The 20,561-nt window shown below is 41.8% G+C and overlaps 1 protein-coding gene across 7 annotated transcripts in view; it reads left to right on the top strand.

Annotated features, from left to right (window-relative positions):
* The window catches only part of rasal2 (RAS protein activator like 2), a 365,152-nt gene that overhangs the window by 48,782 nt on the left and 295,809 nt on the right, over positions 1-20,561 (top strand). Inside the window, exon 1 of one of the 7 annotated variants that reach the window (XM_078218024.1) lies at positions 18,381-18,449. The exons of 5 other annotated variants lie outside the window; for them this stretch is intronic. The gene's annotated coding sequence lies outside the window, so the exon portion shown is untranslated. Of the gene's footprint in view, positions 1-18,380; positions 18,450-20,561 lie in introns of those variants that run through there. One more of the 7 variants, XM_078218023.1, reaches the window with a different exon arrangement.

A 20,561-nucleotide genomic window follows, 5' to 3' on the forward strand; every position in this document is an offset into this window, starting at 1 on the left:
GGAGGCAAGCCTACAAGGTTTACAACTGCAGTGCAACGACTGGGAATGGAAACAGCCACAAGATTCTCGCAAAGTGCATACAAGAGAACCCCCTGCAGCTGGAGTCTCATTGATTTTCCTTTTTATACACATTGCAGTTTACCTTTGTCACAAACTCACCATAGCTGATCACTGTGTGGCCTGGTGAAGCATTTCTCTTTGTGTTTCATTTTGCCTCTAATTGTAATTTAAATGCCTGGTGAAAATCTGGAAAATTGCTCACAAAGGAAATGCATTATATTTGTACCCCCAAGTATTTTCAATTCTCAGGCACTGAACATTACCAACTTTAACATAAGCTGCAAAGCAACTGCTAATGTGTGTCGCCGTTTTTTGTGGGTGGGTGGGGGGGGGGGAACAAGTTTAATTATAAAATGAGAGAGAACTAACCATTTCCCCTCAACAATCAGTGGTGTTGAATCCCCCACCATCAACATCCTGGGGTTACCATTGACCAGGAGCTGAACTGGATCAACCATGTAAATACTGCAGCTGCAAGAGCAGGTCAGGTTGGGAATTTTGCAGTGAGTAACTCACCCTCTGACTTCCCAAAGCCTGACCACAAACTACAAGGCACAAGTCAGGTGTGTGGTGGAATATTCTCCACTTGCCAGGTCGAGTGCCATTCCAACAGCACTCGGGAAGCTTGACACTATTCAGGACAAAGCAGCCCGCTTGATCAGCACCTCGACCACCACCTTAAATAGTCACTCCCTTCTCTACCAGCGCACCATGTCAACAGTGTGTACCTTGTATAAGATGCACAACAGCAACTTACCAAGCCTGCTTTGACAGCATCTTCAAAACCCGCTACCACGTGGGATAGGGGAGCAGATGCATGGGAACACTGCCACCTATAAGTTCTGCTCTGAGCCACACACCATCTTAACTTGGAACTGAAGCACTGTTCCTTCACTGTCACTGGGTCAAAGGTAGCCATGATGTGGAGATGCCGGCGTTGGACTGGGGTAAACACAGTAAGAAGTCTCACAACACTAGGTGAAAGTCCAACAGGTTTATTTGGTAGCACAAGCCACTAGCTTTCGGAGCGTTGCTCCTTCATCAGGTAAGTGGGAGTTCTGTTCACAAACGGGGCATATAAAGACACAAACTCAATTTACAAAATAATGGTTGGAATGCGAGTCTTTACAGGTAATCAAGTCTTAAAGTTACAGACAATGTGAGTGGAGAGAGGGTTAAGCACAGGTTAAAGAGATGTGTATTGTCTCTAGCCAGGACAGTTAGTGAGATTTTGCAAGCCCAGGCAAGTCGTCGGGGTTACAAATAGTGTGACATGAACCCAAGATCCAAGGCAACGGATGAATGAACACCGCTCAACAATCACCAGGCAAGAGTGTTCTCTTCCTGTTGGGGAACACTTCAGCGGTCACGGGCATTCGGCCTCTGATCTTCGGGTAAGCGTTCTCCAAGGCGGCCTTCACGACACACGACAACGCAGAGTCGCTGAGCAGAGACTGATAGCCAAGTTCCGCACACATGAGGACGGCCTCAACCGGGATCTTGGGTTCATGTCACACTATCTGTCACCCCCACGACTTGCCTGGGCTTGCAAAATCTCACTATCTGTCCTGGCTGGAAACAATACACATCTCTTTAACCTGTGCTTAACGCTCTCTCCACTCTCATCTTCTGTACCTTTAAAGACTTGATTACCTGTAAAGACTCGCATTCCAACCATTATTTTGTAAATTGAGTTTGTGTCTTTATATGCCCTGTTTGTGAACAGAACTCCCACTCACCTGATGAAGGAGCAGCGCTCCGAAAGCTTAGTGGCTTATGCGACCAAATAAACCTGTTGGACTTTAACCTAGTATTGTGAGACTTCTTACTGGGTCAAAAAGCCAGAACTCAGCACTGGTAGATAATCTGCACCAGAATGACTGCAGAGTTTAAGAAGGTGGATTACCACCACCTTCTTGGGTGGCAAGGTGGCACAGTGGTTAGCCTCACAGTGCCAGGGGCCTGGGTTCGATTTCCAGCTTTGGTCACTACCTGTGTGGAGTTTCCTCCCACATTCCAAAGATGTGCGGGTTAGGTGGATTGGCCATGCTAAATTGCCCCTTAGTGTCAGAGGGACTAGCTTGGGTAAATGCATGTGGTTGTGGGGATAGAGCCTGGATGAGATTGTGGTCGGTGCAGACTCGATGGGCTGAATGGCCTCCTGCCCTAAGATTCTATGATTCTTGAGGGCAATTGTGGATGGGCAACAAATGCTGGCCTTGCCAGTGACATTCAATCCTATGAAAGATTTTCTCAGGAAGATTTTGTGTTGTGCAGTATATTGCGTTCATAATAGCTTGTATTATAATCTGTTTTTTATTTCAATATGTTAAATGAGGAAATCAGAAGATAATATCCCTATCAGTGTTAAAAAGCATCAAAGCCAAGCTGGAGCATGTAGAAACCCTTTGTAATTGTTGCTTGTGATCAAGAAGCTACTTAGTTGCATCTTTTTTGCTGCAGCAATTCATCATTGGTTGCTTGTAAGCTCTTCAAGCTCCGCTCAGTTAACAGGTAGAGAAACAGGAACAGGCTTCCAACAGAACTGCGTGCTTCTCTTTGTTAACCAAATAAACATGGATTGCTTGTATTGTATGTTGAGCTGACGAGTCTGCAGGTTTTTCCATCACAGTAAGAGTTTTAACAACACCAGGTTAAAGTCCAGGTTTTCCCATCAGTCAGGAGGGTACTCTGTAATTAAATTCTTATACATATGGTGAATTGCAGGTCGTACATTAGTCTTGAGGTATGAATTTGAATGCAATTTTATAGAAAGCAGACAAGATGTTTTATAGAATGCCAGGATTAGGGTTTTCTTTGTGTAATTGAGAATTCTGGATCAATGCCAGAAAGACTCGAGAGGATGTGTATTCAGCAATCCGTCACAACTGTCCTTAATCAGAATAGGCTCCATCAGGTGAAGTAGGAATGAACCCAACAGTTGTTGAATAAGTAGTGTGGGCTTGCCGGTCTTGTTTGCAGGAAAAGTACAAGGAGCGTTTTCTCTGTCAAAATATTGTGCATTACTGCTTTGTTGATTGTCCTTATCAAAATTGAGGTTAAATGGCAAACCATTTCCAAGCTGCTATAATAACACTATCCAGTCAATGGGAGGTAATTCTTGAGTGATTCAAAAAAACATTTTCTAAACATTATAGTCTGAGAACACTTTAGAACCAAACTATTAACCTGTTATGATTGACCATCAACCGTAAGTAGGGACGTTGGGCAATGTTAAGGCATAATTCATGCATTGTGTCCTTCCGTCTATGCCACAGCGATTTTCTTCCTCTTTGTCCTTGCTTTCAGTGGGTTCTTGACACGGTTCTTTTTGCCCTGGTTGATAGAATGTGGCAGATGGTTATCAGCCATTCATGCCACAATACCTGTGTCGGAAGGGTCTTCCAAAGTGGGGTTACTCCATCTAGTGGTTCAACTGTGAATTGGAGAAATCCTCCTCGGGCGCTCGAAGCAAAGTTGTCACTTGCAATCAAACTGCAAGATCGACTTCTGTTAGACTCTGGGTAGTTCTTAATGTTAAAGAAAGAAACAGAAGAAATTTAGCAACTGTTCTGCCTGTGCCCATCTTGCCAGTATGTGTCAGGGATTCAGACTGTTGGGAATGTGAAATGTGTGCATTTATTTAGTCCCGAAGCCAAGCAGTTTCTTCTGGTGCTGCTGTGTGAATGCAGATACGCCTTTGCTGAGTCTAAGGATTGAACACTCTTCTATGATGTGGTGCATCAGGCACATTAGAGGAACATAAAGTGTATATAATATATAATATGGTGCAGCTGAATTGGTTGAAAACTGAATATATGATTATCTGTCTATTGTCTGCTTTTGGATGAAACCTGTGGTTAGAAGTTCAAATCTCTGATCAATCTGATCTCTGTGATGTTGGTCTACCGTGAATTTACAAAGCATTGGATGAAAAACTGGTACCTAGTCGTGAAGTCTATTTGGGGTTGAACAGTCCATGTGATATTCAAAGAAGAACTTGATAACAAAAGAGAAAATGCTGGAAAATCTCAGCAGGTCTGGCAGCATCTGTAAGGAGAGAAAAGAGCTGATGTTTTGAGTCCAGGTGGCCCTTTTCAAAGCTTGTCAAGAACTTGATAAACTTGGAGCTGAACGAAGATCTCTTTCACCGTGAACTGAGAGTCCCCACTTTCAGGTGTCTTGGCAGAGGGCAGAGTTCAAGGATTAAAGTCAGATTTTGGGTTCGCCACTGCTCATTATTTGGGTTGCAGACAAAGTAAACTGTGTGCAGCCTCGACATGTACAAAATGATTCAGTCTATGGAGTGGAACATTTTGCAGTGTTGTCTTGCATTCGGAAGGAGATTTCACACTGAAATAATTCAAACATGGTGTAAAAGTACACTTTATAGATGGTAATGGAGCTTTCTGAAGTATTTTTCAAAAAGATTTCTTATCCAAAAGCAGAGTTTTTCCCTGTTTAACCAATTGGTCTGTCGTGTGAACTTTGAGTTTTTATGTGCTTGGCCGTGGATGAAGGAATGATTGGGTGGGGCTCTCCAATCCCTGAAGTCAATTAGACAACTTCTTTCAATTTGCTTGATTAAACCCCATGTTTCATTGTAAAGTTACAGATCAGTGTTGCAGAAAAACAACTTGAATACTTCAGGAATCCTGAGCTTTTGAGTTTGTAACTCCATTTTGCCATGTGTTGAGTTCCTGATTTTAACCATGTTAACTCTAAACAGTTGACTAGTGGAGGCCAGGCACATTTCCACACAGTAAGATGGAAGAAATTGTTGAGTCTGCTTTTATGGACAGGAGCGGGAAGTGAAATAAACTTCATTTTTCTCACCTGTAAGCAGAGGTGTTTTAATTTTTCTAAATAGGCTGTGGTTTGTTTCCTCAAACCCTATCTACAAAATACATTTTAAAATGACTCGCACCTAACTCTTTAGGGTTAAATCAGAAATATTAACTATTCATACATTCAAATCTGGGTGAATGGTCATCGCAGCTACATGCACATACAAGCACTTAAGAAGGAAATAAGAAAGAGTTTTACAACTAGGAATAACTAAAAATAAATTTAAAATATGAATGATTTACGTGAATGTCAGAGCTCAGTGAGGATTACTTCACATCGGAGTTAAGGTTCAGGCGGGTTTATCCAGCTGAAAGCAGGATTTGCAGAATTCCTTTAAAGATAGTGATGACAGAGCAAAATAAGATTGGTATACAGAGACTAGCTCCTTGGCAATACCAGGAATCTTCCAGAGAACGAGGCTTTGAGGAGGTTTCGACTTGAGGTAGCCTTTGTTGCAAGCCTAGAGTCTGTCTTTGGTGTTGACAGGCTGGATGTTTAGCAGCAGACTAACTTGTGAGTTCAGCAATATAACAAAAAAGCTTTTCAAAGGTCACATGTGATGTTGGCCATTGAGTCAATTTCAGGCAAAGAAAATGAGCTTCTGTATCTCCGGTCAAAATGCATTCTTCACCCTAGGAACTAGATGGTGGCGGTTATACCTCCATAGGTACAGTGAGTTTTGATGACTCAGCCATTCGCTGCTTCCTTGTTTCATTATTGCAATGGGTCCACAGTACGATAGGTGTGATATTCCACAAGGATAAGAGTTGAGCTTTGTCCTATAGTTACTGTTGGAAGTTTCCATAACTGTAACCAACTTGTAAGTCATGTGACCTGTAGCAGTCATGCTTTTTGGTTCAGCAAAGCCCATTTTAAATAAGCAGGAAACAAGGTTTGATTCAAACAGTTTATGATCTCATGTCTTATCGACATAACATTATCTAATAATTCTGGTTTTACAAGGGCTGTGAATTTGCTTCATGTGCGTGAGATAATGCTGCTTACCTTGCCTCAGTCTGGAGACAGCATTGAATCTAATCAGTTAACAACCATAGTCGGCAAAGTAGGGCATGGCGTGTGTTGAAAGCCACAATTTGAGGGGGGTGAGATGCAAGTGATCTGAAATGGATGTTACAAGTATGTTTACATTGAAGTTTACAAAGGAACATACATGTGTTAGTTTGTGAAAAATTTTCCAAATTGCTCTTGAAGTTCTCCTTTGGCAGGGAAACAGATCAAAATGATGCACTGGGTGAAAGTTCTTGCATTTTCTGTACTCTGGTTTACGAACTTGAAATGTTGGTCCCTTCATCCACCAAAAGTCTGCACAAGAGTTGACAGCGATGGTTCAGTCATTATTGTCACACGAGGTAATACGACGAGGAAGCTTTAAATCACAGCAGTAATTTATTGAACAACATAAGTATATACTGACAAGCTCAGTACAGATACAGTTCTAGTCCCACCAATTCCCGGGCTCACAATACAGGTTCCACCTGCCCGGACCTGCGCCCGAACACTTGATAGGCTGATGTTCGTGCACACTATTCCAATAAGTCGCAGAAGAGTCATGTGACCCACGAATGATTGTCCCTTAAAGGGGGCACGCTATCACGTTCCTCCCCCCTTCAGTTCCCTTACAATCATTAAAAAAACCTTTTATACACAACTATGTACACTCATAACAGAATTTCCAGAAAGGGGGCAATTAGGCAAAGATCATAAAGTTGATTCATCTGGGGACTTTGGGACTCTTGCATTGCAACTTTGTAACGAGTTTCTTCAAGCTGGAGGTATCGGAGGAAATGACAGTGATAGGCGGTTTGACAGATTCCGATGAGCCAGGGCTGACGTACTCTTCCTCCACTTCTATTGACAGATGATATTCTCCTTGGGAAGTACTAGGTTTTGCTAGTGCCAACTCGGCTGCTGGCACACATTGTACTACTGGTCCAGACGATTGGTGGTGGGGGCTGCAGCTTCCTGCTTTCTGTTGGATTTACAAGCTTCTGCACACACTTCGTAGCCCTGGAGGTCGACTGACATAAGATACTGGGCCTGTCCTTGCAATTAGCTTCCCAGGTACCCAAGTTGCCCTCCCCAAGTTTCGGACAAAAACTAAGTCATTCATTTCAAATTACCTGTCTCCCTTAGCCAAGTTGTGGTACTCCTTCTGTGAGGCTTGCTTAGCCTCCACCCTCCCTGTCAAATTTGGGAAAATGAGGTCAAGGCAAGTTCCAAGGCATCACCCCATCAATAATTTGACCAGTGTAACTCAGTGGCAGTATGAGGGGTCATACTCTGAGAACAGAAAATTGCTAACCAGAGAGGCAGTGGTCTGTCAGACTGCTTCCACATCGATACTTTACAAGTTTGAACTGTCCTTTCTGCCAACCCATTGGAAGCAATGTGGTATGTGTTAAATACCATTAGTCTTGACAAAGTGTTGAAACCCAGGCTGTGAAAGCGGTGTCAGAAACAATCACCTCTGGTATGTCATGCATTGCAAAATTTGTCACAGTTAGTCTGTGGTGGCTGACGAGGTAATTGAACGCATGATCTGAACGTCAAGTCATTTTGAGTGGACGTACACAACAATGAAAAACATCATTCCCACAAAAGGACCAGCAAAGTCAATATGGAGCCTTGTCCAAGGGCAGCAGGGCCACTCCCAGGAGTGTAAGTTTGCTGTGGGCAGAAGGGGCTGCTACATTTGACAATGTTCACAATGGCTGGCCACACTCTGTTTCTCAATTCCTGACCACCAAATGTAGCTCCTGGTTTACATCTTCATCTGGGCCTTCCCAGGGTGTGCACCGTGCAGCTCCGAGAGGAGTACCTGTCACTCGGCTCCCACACAAAAGCACCCTGTCTTCAGAGCTGATTTCATCCCTTTGCTGCAAGTAGGGCCGGACTTGTCAAGATGCCAGCCAGTTAAAAACATTTTAACCTTCAATGAAACCTGGTCCCTCTGGGTCCATATCTTGATGTGATCCGATGAAATGGGCAGAGTGTCCAGAAAATTCAAAGCGAGGACAATATACTGTGGAATGGGAGGCGAAGATGCTGTCTGTGGAAGTGGAAGCCGATTTAGAGCATAGACATTGGAATCTGCGTTCCTGGTCTTTGTTGAAAAGTGTAACTATCAGCTCCAAAAGTAAGGCCCATCTTTGTACTCTGGCTGAAGCGATCGGCGGAATCGGTTTATCTTCGTGGAACAGCCTTAGTAAGGGGTTGTGATCCGAGATGATAATGATGAAGGGTGGCTGTAAACATATTGGTGGAATTTGACTGTCAGGCTGTCTTTATCAACCTGTGAACATTTCCTTTCGGCGTCCAACAAGGTCCTGGAAGCAAAAGCAACAGGCTCACCATCTGTCATATTTTGTATGCCCCTCTTCCAGAAACATGCCTGGAAGGGAAATGCAAAACTTAGTCCTTAGTCCGCATGATAGCCCACTGCATTCCCCAGCACCAGATCCAGCAATGCCTGCCCCTTAGCTGGACCAGCAACATACCATCCGTGGAACAAAAACAGAAAAAGCTGGAAATCTCAGTTGGTCCGACAGCATCTGTGGACAGAGAATAGAGCCAACGTTTTGAGTCAGGGCTGAAGACTAGGAAAATCGGACAAGATTTATACTGGGAGGGTGATGGTGCCAGGGATTGGAGGAAGCTGTAAATGATGGAATGGCGTGGACAAAAAGAGAAAAGGAATGTAAATAGTGGTGATAAAGACTGAGAATGGTGCTAAGTGTGCCCATTAAGAGATCGGAATGTGTAAATATCAGAACAAAGGTGCAGAGTGTCAAAGGACAATCTGAGGAAGGTGGCAATTGGCCCGAGTGAGTTGGGGGAGGGGTGGGGTTGGTAAAGAAGATGGAAAGCAAGCTATTCGAAGTGGGAAAATAAGAATATAAAGTAATAAAAATGGATGAATGGGATCAAAAGAAGAAATAAAATAAAATAAATGGAGTGAAGGTGGAGCAGAGAGTTCATGCTCTGAGGTTGTTGAACTGAATGTTCCGTCAAGAAGGCTACAAAATGCCGATTCGGAAGATGAGGTGCTGTTCCTCCAGTTTACGTTGGACTTCAGTTGAACATTGCAAAAGATCAAGGACGGACATGTGGATGGTCGAGCAGGGTGACATGTTGAAATGGCAAGCGACAGGAAGGTCTGAGTCCTGCTTGCGGACAGACCAAAGGTGTTCTGCAAAGCAGTCACCCAGTCTACATTTGGTCTCTTCAGTGTGGAGTAGATCCAATTGGGAGCAGGGAATGCAATAAACCAGATTGAAGGAGTATATGTGAAGCACTGCTTCACCTGAAAAGAGTGTTTTAATCCTGGGATGGTGAGCAGGGAGGAGGTGAAGGGGCAGGTGTTGTACCTTCTACGATTGCAAGGGAAGGTGTCATTGGCGGTTGGTGAGGTGTTGGGTGTGATGGAGGAGTGGACTGCGATGTCCTGGGGATGAGAGCAGTGGCCCAGGAGATGGACATGATTCTGAGCCCTGTCAACCACAGGTGGATGGAAAACCACTATATAAGAAGAAGGCAGACACATCAACAGTGCCAGTTTGGAAAGTGGCATCATCAGAACAGATGCGGCGGTGGCAAAGGAACTGAGAGAATAGGATAGAGTCCTTACAGGATGTGGGGTGTGAAGAGCTGCAGTCAAGGTACCTGTGGGGTCGGTGGGCTTGTAATGGTGGACACCAGAAATAGAGACAGAGAGGTCAAGCAAGGCAAGGGATGGACAATGTGACGGTGATAGAGATTTGGAAAATTTGAAGTGAAATTGATAAATGTTTCTAGGTTCAGATAAGAGCATGAAGCAACATCGAAATAGTCATTGATGTACTGATGAAAGAGTTATGGGAGGGGGGCCTCGAGTAGGCCAGGAAAAGGGAATGCTCCACATAGCGCCAAAAAGAGACGGGCATAACTGGGACCCATGTGGGTACCCATAACCACACCTTTTATTTGAACAAAGTGAGACAAGTTGAAGCAGAAATTGTTGAGTGAGAGAACAAGTTCAGCCAGATGGAGGACAGTGGTGATGGATGGGGATTGTTCAGGCCCCTGTTTGAGGAAGAAGCAAAGAGCTCTCAGGCCATCCTGGTGGGGAATGGAGGTGTATAGGGATTGGCGAGGAGGAGGTGGTTTAGACCAGGGAACTAAACTTCATCAGTACAATTTACATGTCTTTTGTCTTTTTATCCATGCTATTCCTATCAATTACAGCAGCCCCACCTCCTTACCCCACCCTCATATAAATTTGTCCAATTTTCCTCGTCCTCAGCTCTAATGAAGTCATCCTAACTCAAAACATTAGCACAATTCTTTCTCCAGAGATCATAAATGCTGCCAGACCTATGAGATTTTCCAGCCTTTTCAGTTTTTGTTTCCGATTCCAGCATCTGCAGTATTTTGCTCTTGTCTTACTGTTCATGAAAGGTGTCCTTCTTCCCATCTCCCTTTGCTCTAATATTTTACTGTTGAAAATTTGGGCACTCCAATATCACCACTCTACAGTTCTTGCACATCTCTCTGATTTCCCTGCAGTTTTGTTCCTTCATCTCTCTCACTCTCTCATTATTTGGATCCCTCTGGAAGACCCTGAAGCGTGTAACCATATCTTTTATGCTTCTCCACTCTTATCAAAATGGATTCTGTCTTTGCCCCCACAACGATGTCCTTTTTTCCAATACTGCAGTTTCATCCCAATTCAATCCTGCCACTTCACCTCCCTTTTCACCTTCTCTGTATTTCTGAATACTTAGCGTTTGTCCTTATCATTTTTATCACTACATGATATTTCCATCTGGCTGTTTGTGCTTGTTGCTCAACAACCTTATCTCACCACACTTTTTATGTAAGCACAATACGAGCATACGGTCATTCACAAAGCAGTTGAGGGGAATGGAAGAATTATATACATGCATGCATTGAAAATGCAGTTTGAATGGAACAGAAGAAGAGCAAATGTCTCTCTTGAACTTTGATCTATGTTTGATGAGGTTACTCGTTTATCTGTTGTGCTCACTGCTGAACATCTGTTTTTCCCTTATTTGAAGAACTGTTTTGGCTTGGGATAGACGCAGTATTTTGGTCTTGCAGTAGTTGCCTGTTTTTGAAATTTGAATTGTCTCTACTTCCTTTAAAAATCATGTGGTGTATGAGTGCACATTATGAACAGTGAAACTTGTCCATGGATTAATTTACTGGGATATCCTGTTCAGTGGGTGTCACTTGATTAAATTTTTCATTGTGGTGCAACTTGTGCACGTGCACAAAACACACACATTTTCACCCTTGCCTTTTGCACACAGATCAATCATCCATCCCTCCCTGCTGTGGGCCCAAGTTTTGTGACTGAGTGTCTGAGTGGTACCGGCTAATGTACTATGCAGCAACCGTCGTTTAATGGGCTGAAATTTGCTTTTTAAACACAAAGCACACTGGCATAGATGCTGATGGGATTGCTGTGGATATGGCAGTATGCAAGACACCTCATCATTTCATTTGTCTTTCCACTACTTGATTAATTCTTGAGCATACATTATTCAGATGGAGTAGAAAGAATAATTAAGGGGTCAGTGACTTTTTTTTACGGAGAAGTGCAATTATTGATCTAATGTTGATTATGATTTATTTAAAATATTTACTTTGCACTTTTGCACTCCTTGCACTCTTGTGCACAATTTGTAATAGAAGGACTGGACCAGGGATGAATAAAACACAGCATGCTATACCCATTCACAGTGGACAATAAGTCACAGCTGAAAACTACTCTTGTATTTGGTGACAATTGGCCTTGCAGAGTTTCAATGCCATGTGTATCTTCCTGCAGATTAATGTAAATTGTGTTTTAACGTTTTGCCATTTTCTAAAAAAAATTACAGTAAAATCAAAGCCAAGTTTATACAAGTTATTTTTTCATAATTTTCGTCTTTTTCCTTTTTCTTCTGTTATGTGGAGGGTGACTTATAAATATTTCAGATTTCCACGAAATGTTGGCAGGCCTTTGGCACTTCACCCAAAAAAACATTCTTCACATGTCATTTAGACGACGAACTTTGGCAATCTACTCATAACTGCAGGTAGAGGGCAAGAGAGGGAACAGCATGTGCAGCTGAGCTCCATTTTGTGCTCATCCTTGCATTTTTTTGTAGTAAAGATGATTGGAATGTTTGCTGTGTGCCAAGGAAATTTTAGGCCTATTATGGTTGTCCATTATTTGGCTGGTTGAGGTTCCTCAACTGAGCACAAAGCAGCATTTCAACAGGAACAACAACTTGCCTTTATATAACCTCTTTTACAGAGTAAAATATTGCAAGGAGCTTCATAGTTACATAATCAGCCAAAAATGGACAGTGAACAAAAGGAGATCTGAAGAACAGGTGGTTAAGAGGTTAGTCAAAAAAAAATTCTTAAAGGAAGGGCAGGAGCTGGAGTGGTTTCAAGAGGGAACTATAAAGCTGAAGGTTGAGATGGCTGAAGACAGGATCCATGCTTGTGCTAAGGGAGTAAGGGAAGCGCACGAGGCCCAATTTGGAAGACCTCAGCATTCTTAGACCAATATAGGGCTGGAGGTACAAACAGCCAGAGAGAGAGAATTGAGGCATGATAATGAAATTAATGGACAGTGAAACAAATTAAATTTGAGGATTTGGTAGAACGGAAGCGAATGGAGATGATTGTACTTAATTTGGATTTATTCCTGTTTGAATTGTTCAGCAGCAGGTTCATGATACTTTGGCCGCTTTGAATCGGGGAATGTGGAGAGGGCACTTTGGTCGGGGGCGGAGCTGTTGCTTGTGAGTGAAAAGTTTATATAGTAGTAGCTTATAGCTTCAGAGTGCAGGATTTGTTTATAATCCAAGCTGACTTCATGGAGGTACTGAGGAAGTGCTGCTTTTTCAGTGGTGCCTTCTTGTGGATCAGATTGTAAATTGTGGCCCTCTTTGCCTGCTCAGGTGGATATGAAAGTTCCAGTGTCATTATTTAAAGTCTAGTGAGTTCTCCTGGCATCTTGTCAACATGCCTTTCTCAATCAACATGACAAAGCAGTATGAAATGGGTTTTAATTTCATTTACACAACTTGCTTTGGGTAAATCAAGCCATCACTTCGAGAGATTCGTAAGTTGTGAAGTGCTTTTCAAAGTCTTCCAAATGTACACACAACTTCGTTGAAATTAATGCGTACTTAAGTTTCTGAGCATTAATCAATGACAAGATGAGAATTGTGGGCTACTTCAACAAACTTGGCTATTTGATGAACCTGAAGTGCTATAGTATGGGGGACTTTTTAAAGTGGTGTGCAAAGGAAAGACCAGGCCAGGACAAAAAGTGATGCGACTTGAAAGGAACAGATCCAGAACTATTTTGGCTTCTGGACTCTTAGTAGCCTGTAAGACATGACTGGAGGTATGAGAGGAGGTCAGTTATTTCTCCTCTTAGTTCTGACTTGAAAGAACTGCAGAGGGAAAAGTCTTCAAGATGGAAAGAGCGAGAAAGTAGCGACAGTTTGTTAAAAGGTTGATGCTGAAGAAGTGAATCCCCGACACTGTAGTGAGTGGGAAATGTGTGTCTGTTTCTGATCATATATTGACAAAATGGAGTTAGTGGTTTGTCTGGTCCCTGTTGCGTCACCACAATTGTATTTTCCCAGGGTTGAAATCTGGCAACTATGTATATCCTTTGCATCACTTTTTTTTTAACAGTGTGACTCAGAATATAAAACATAAGCCAGTGCCTGAGCAAGATTTTATCTCTGAGCTGCAAACAGTCTGCATGTAGTAGAACATAAGCCAAGAGATGCAACACTATTGCCTGAAATATCTGTCTATTGTCTGAACATGCATTCTAACTTGTATTATATTTTAAATACCAGTTGTTCTGAGCCCTGCTCAGATCACCTTGGTATAAATATATGTTATGTGGGAATACCGCAGATTTTAATATTGCTAATATGTACAGAGCAGTAATCCAAATGGGAAGAAAAATATGTAAATTAATAGATCTGTTTGATTCAAATAGTGGCTTGAAATTGTGGAGATATTTGCTGGTGGGGAAACAAACCCATATTTGTGATATTACATGGCATGTGGAAGATTCATTCAAGCATGACAGACCTTATCTCATCCTTGCGATGGGTTTTTAAAAGTCAATTGTATTGAAACCCTGATTAATCCTATCTGTTGCTGTTAAGTTCTGACGCTATTTCCACATGAATTTTCTGTTATGAGTTAAAACTGAAATGGCTGCTGCTATTTTGTTTGGTTTTCTTTGGAGCAGTAAGTATCTCAAATTTCAGATTCTGAATCATGAGTTGTTATCACAAACAAATTGCTTGTTTGAACTTTGTAGCCCAAATGATTCGGAGTTTTGGATTTCCGCCATATTCACATGCCTATATTCTAAATCATCTTGTACAAATCCATGTACTCTGCTCGTAGTGTACTTCAACTCCCTACTTGGCAGAGCAGAAGTTCACTTCATTATTTTTAAAAATATTGCTCCACTACTTTTGTCCCCACTCTCATGAAATTAATGACTGTGTTGTGGTTCAACAGTTGACAGCTCTTTCCTGGTACTTGGTTTAAATGTTATAAAACCCCATTGATCCTTTTGAGGCATCACAGCCTATGCTCACGCAGTGTTCACACTTTTCCTTGATAGCATTGAAAATGGCCTTATAAAAAGGGAGGCTGTAGCGTCGTGGTATTTTCACTTAACTAGTAATCCAGAGACCCGGGGTAATATTCTGGGGAACCAAGTTCGAATCTCATCATGGTAAATGATGGAATTTGAATTCAATAAAATTGAAATCATTGTCGATGTTAGTAAGGAGGTACTAATCTCTTTCTGGGGAGAAAACCTGCCGTTCTTACCTGGTCTAGCCTACATGTGACTCCAGATCCACAGTGATGTCTTCTGAAATGGCTTTGTAAGCCACTCAGTTGAATCAAACCCCTAAAAACAAGTCAGTAAGGAATGAGAGATGAAACTGGACGGACCACCAGGCATCGAGCAAGGCCAGAAATGACAACAGTAAACTCAACTCTCTTGACCCTGCCAAGTCCTCCTCCCTAACATCTAGGGGCCTGTGCCAAATTTGAGAAAGCTGTCTTATAGACCAGTCAAGCAACAGCTTGACATTGTCATACTCATGGAATCGTACCCCTCAGATATTCTCCAAAACACCACCATCATCACCATCCTGTCCCATCGGCAAGATAGACAGGGTAGAGGTGGTAGCACTGCACCGGGAATCCTCAACATCGACTCTGGATCCCATGAAGTCTCATGGCATCAGGTCAAACATGGGCGAGGAAACCTCCTGCTGATTACAACGTACTGTTCGTTCTCAGCTAATGAATCAGTACTCTCTGTTGAATACCACTCTCAGGAAACAGTGAGGGTGGCAAGGGAGTAGAATGTATTCTGGGTGGGAGACTTCATGTGCATCACCAGGAGTGGTGTGGTAGTACCAGTATAGCTGAGTTGGCCAAAGGACATAACTGTGAGACTGTATCTGTGACAAGTGGTGAGGAAACCAACAGGAGGGAAAAGCATACTTGACCTCTTCCTCACCAACCTGCCTGCTGCACATGCATCCATCCATGACGTGATTGGTAGAAGTGACCACCACACAGTCCTTGTGAAGACAAAGCTTCACCTTCACATTGTGGATAGCCTCCTTTGTGTTGTGTGGCATTACCACCATGTTAATTGTAATACATTTCAAACAGATCTCGCAATTCAAAATTGGGCAACCATGAGGCACTCAGCGTCAGCAGAATCATACTTGACTGTAGTCTATAATCTCATGGCCTGGCATATCCTGCCTTCCCCTGTACCAGGGCCACTAAGCTCGGGGATCAACCTGAATGTTATCTGGCGAGTCAAGTTCAGTTACTGGTCAGTGTTGATAGGATGTTGATAGTGGGAGATTTAGTGATGGTCATGCCATTGAATGTTATCTCTTGTTTGAGATGATCATTGCCTGGCACTTATGTTGCACAAATTTTACTTGACACTTGTCAGCCCAAGGCTGGATGTTGCCCAACCTCTAGTGCATTTGGACATGGACAACCCCAGTATCTGAGGAGTTGTGAATGGTGCTGAACATTGAACAAGGTCAAAAGTGGAGATGTTCATGGATCCCTCTTCCCTCCTCCCACTTTACTTCCTACCCATCATTTGCCCTCCTGCAAAGCATGGACTCTTGCTGAAGAATAGCTGATCTTTCCACTACTTTTCCCAAGTTAATTTCATTGATGGATGAGCCTGGTTTATGAGTGAAAATCCATAAGCATTTTCAGCCCAGTTCATCACAAGCAACTGACTCTTGTTGACCTAATGGTCACAATCTTGCTTTTCCAATAGGAGTTATTGCTTGGCATCAGAGGTTAAATCTTGTCACACTCTTGCGTAGCTTAGGGATACTAAATGTCATTTTGGGACCTTCCAGATGAGGTCAGCCAACAGTACGTAGACAGTAAAAGCTTAGCTGATTTCTGGATCATCTTACAATAAAAGCAAAAAACTGTAGATGCTGGAGATCTGAAACAAAAGCAGAATGCTGGAAAATCTCAGCAGGTCTGAAAGCATCTGTGGAGGGAGAAACAGAGTTACTGTTTTAAGTTAAATATGATTCTTTTTCAGAACTGGATTATCTTGGGGATTTCAAAAATTATACTCTATTACTTTGGGAGAGGTGTTGATGGAATTTGCTGCTTTGTGTTATTCATTGAATTGGAAATAATTTATAGGTTTATGTATTTTCTACATATTGTTGGTGAATAAGTTGTCCCCAAAGTGACAGTCACAACTTGATTTGATTTATTGTCACATATATTAGTTTCTTGCATACTATACAGGCAAAACATACCATTCATGATCCTCACCCCTCTCCTGCAAGTGAAAAAGGCTTACCAGAGTACTATTTCTGGAGTGGTCTGGTTCCAACCTGAACATTAGCAAATGGATTCTGCTTCGACTAGAATGGCTGAGGTGCTGGATGGTGGGAGGATGACAATAAGGGGGCAGAGAAATTATTAGCGTTAAAGAATGAAGTGAGTTATACAAGGAGATGAGTTGCAAGGGCCAATGGATGGTGAATTATACAATCATGGAATCAGATTGGTACAGTGCAGAAGGAGTACATTTGACCAATAGTGTCTGTGTCAGCTCTTTGAAAGAGCAATTCAGGCAGTCCTCTTCCCCACCCCCCCTGTCATTTTGCTGTAGCTATGAATTTTTTTCTCTTTAGGTGCTCCAGTTCCCCTTTGAAAGCCAATATTGAATGTTCCTCCATCACACACTCAGGCAATCCAATCCAAATTATAATTACTTCCCACATAGAGAAAAAAATCATGTCACCTCTGGTCATTTTGTCAATCCAGTAAGAAGTTTAACAACACCAGGTTAAAGTCCTACCTGGTGTTGTTAAACTTCTTACTGTGTTTACCCCAGTTCAACGCCGGCATCTCCACATCATTTTGCCAATCATCAGTTTTCTTTGGTTCTCAACCTTTGCACCATTGGGAACAGTTCCTCCTTATCTACTTTGGTTAGACCCCTCATGATTTTGAATATCTTTTAAATCTCCTCTCAAATAGGAAGAGAAGGGAAAATGGAGACATGTGGAGGTCAAGGAAAGAATAGGAGATTAGGACTGAAAAGGAAGGAGAATGCAATTGTAGACTCACGGAAAGTCAGACAGCATACCAACATGAATGGAGGATTAGAAAAAATGTCAGCTTGGGTTTTTGAGGAGGTCAGGAATCCCTGCATATACAGGAAGCAGTAAGATTAAGAGTGTCAATTTGAATTGAGGTCATTGAAAGCAAAAAAGAATACCAAGTTCGATTCACAGTTAATGAATGCAAATATGCAAAAGAAGCATAAGAAGAAAAGCGAATGTTCCTGTGAAAGGATTGTGAGCTGGATTGTGCATAATGTCTCTGTCAACTGGGGTTGGAGGGAGTACCGTGCTTTTCTGAATTGTTTTGGGGAAATCATGATTTCTTAATTTAAATATCATGTTTTTATTCTTAGATTATTTATGAAATGTAGAAGTGCAAAAGATCAGTGAATGTTTATATTGAATGTAAACATTTTTCTATCTTTTTTAAACTTCCATGGTAATTATGGAAGTGATTGTGTGCTGACAGCTTAAAAGCCGAAGCCATGCAAATACTTGTACTTATTATTTTAGTTTTTTTGGAAGCTGTTTGAGTTTATTTTTGGAGTTGTTAGTCATATTTTGCTTGTTCTGAGATTTGCACATAATCAAGTATGGAATAGATTAATTGATACTTTTTGAGAACTTGGCTTCACAATACCAACATGCAGTTAATGCAATATTTTTCCCTCACAATCTTCATCTGTAATGAGAATGTGCTTCCTTAACCAATACACTGAAAAAAATCTGCTCTGGATGCATTTCCTGTTATTTGGAAGGCGTTGGGATATATGAATAACTGAAATCAAAACTGCAATGTGTGTGTGAATATTGGACTGCTGGCAGGTGTGTTTCCATGTATTTTGGGCTGAATCCTTGAGATAGTCTCAGGGTTAACTTAAATCCTGAACAAATTCTCATTTGGTAAATATTTGCTTCTCTCTGGACCTTGCCAGGAATTGGCTTGCGCGTGAAATCCTGACAGACTTATAACTTGAATACAAGGATATGTTATGTTTGGATCATGCTTGGATTCAGAGTTGATAATGAAGTGCTTGTGCAGATTTTTTACTTGGAAAATTGTTGATCGTTAGTTAAAGAAACAATTCAGACTGAACAAACCTGAGCAGGACTTACCAGGCGTTCTGCAAAGCTAAAACTTGTAAATATGGTGCTTCTGGATGGTATTGGCAGTGGTCATATTATTCATTGAACTGAATATTTGAAAGGTGGAAAATTTCAACATCTTTGCTTGGAATGTTACTTTACTTGTAGCTGGAATTGTCAGTCCATGTAATTGTGTGCTGGGGTTGTTTTGGGGCTTGTGTCATGTATTGGGCTTTATCCAGAGCTAGTTGAATCTGATGTGCAACATATATCTTTTGATGGTAACTTGAACCTGAGTGCCTTCTGGAGTTGGATATCCCATGTACTGTTTGTCAAATCAACTGGGAACTCTGCTGCAAGAACAGCATTCAGAGAACCTATTGTTAAACCTGTTATTCCGCTGCACGTTGAAGTTAGGATTTTCCTGCATTTGTGAACTTATACTTGAGTCACTGCTGTTAATGAGCACAATCTTCATATGAGTGGTTATCTTGAAAGGCTCAAATTCATTTGTGTATAGTGACGGACAGTGGGTTCAGTCTCTCATGCCTAAGGGGATGCAGTTAGTGTTTTGTGGACTGTTGGCGCAGCTGTCCCTTGTGAGTTTTTAAATTTTTTTTGTGGCTTATTAGGTTATTTGGTTTGAATAGTTGCACCCTGATCTGAGAAAGCAAACTTTGAGGTTTGTTACTGTAAATGAGATTCATGTTTCTGTAATATTGATATTCAGATATATTTTACTTCTACTGCTTCACTCTCTGAACACAAAATGAATTATCTTTATTTTTGCTGGTTGACTTGATGGCTTTTGATGTCTGCTCGAGTGCAGCTGTTGCTTTTGATAGTTCCCTTCTAATGTCCATAGCCAGCTCTGTTCACTAAACAGGTGGTGATCTAAAGAGCTACTTCAATGAGTTGAATGGGGATAAAACTCATCTTCCTTGAGTAACAGCAGGCTGCATTGTTGTTTGTTATATATTTGTGCTCAAGGTAACGGCACTGTTTAAATTTTTACTCTATTGTTCATGTTTAATAATGAACCATGTTGATAAAGATATGCTTCATGAATGACACTTTATGCTGTTTGTTGGGAGGCTTATATCAGGGGACTGGAATGTGTCCTCTGCTGCATCTTTATTGAGCTAGAATCAAACCTGCCATTAAGTTTTATACTAATTGGCGCTCAGGAATTGGAATTGCTGTATAATCAGAAGGAGGTTTTCTTTCATTGATAGAAGAGCATGTGTGTGTGTAGCAGCCACAGTTGTAATGGCTTCTGCAGTTATTAATCACAAGTCCACAGCCAATCTTTTATAATTTAATTGCAGTTGCGTTCATGGCTTAAATTCACCTCTTAAGTAAAATTTCTGAGCTTTACCAGTATGGTGTATTGATAAGTCATTGCCCATGAACTGATTGGGTGTCATTGGATGAACTGATTTTGTCATGATTCTCAAATTTTATTTTCCGACAAGGTGTGCTCCTGCTTTCAAGTGAGTGCTTTGAAGCAGTACCCATGGTTAGCTGGGCTTTACTCTGAGTGATGAAGGGAGATTTGAGGTTACTTCCAAGGGACTTTACTCCCCCCTGTAAACACCCAATTATTGATTAGTTGTAAGTATTCGCATTCCAACCATTATTCATGTAAATTGAGTCTGTGTCTTTATAAGCTCTGTTTGTGAACAGAATTCCCACTCACCTGAAGAAGGGGCTTAGAGCTTCGAAAGCTTGTGTGGCTTTTGCGACCAAATAAACCTGTTGGACTTTAACCTGGTGTTGTTAAACTTCTTACTGTGAACACCCAACACAGGCATGTTTCAGCTCATGTCCATTCTGCCTTTTCCAGAATGT

The sequence above is a fragment of the Mustelus asterias genome, chromosome 8, assembly GCF_964213995.1.
Source record: "Mustelus asterias chromosome 8, sMusAst1.hap1.1, whole genome shotgun sequence".
Lineage (NCBI taxonomy): Eukaryota > Metazoa > Chordata > Chondrichthyes > Carcharhiniformes > Triakidae > Mustelus > Mustelus asterias.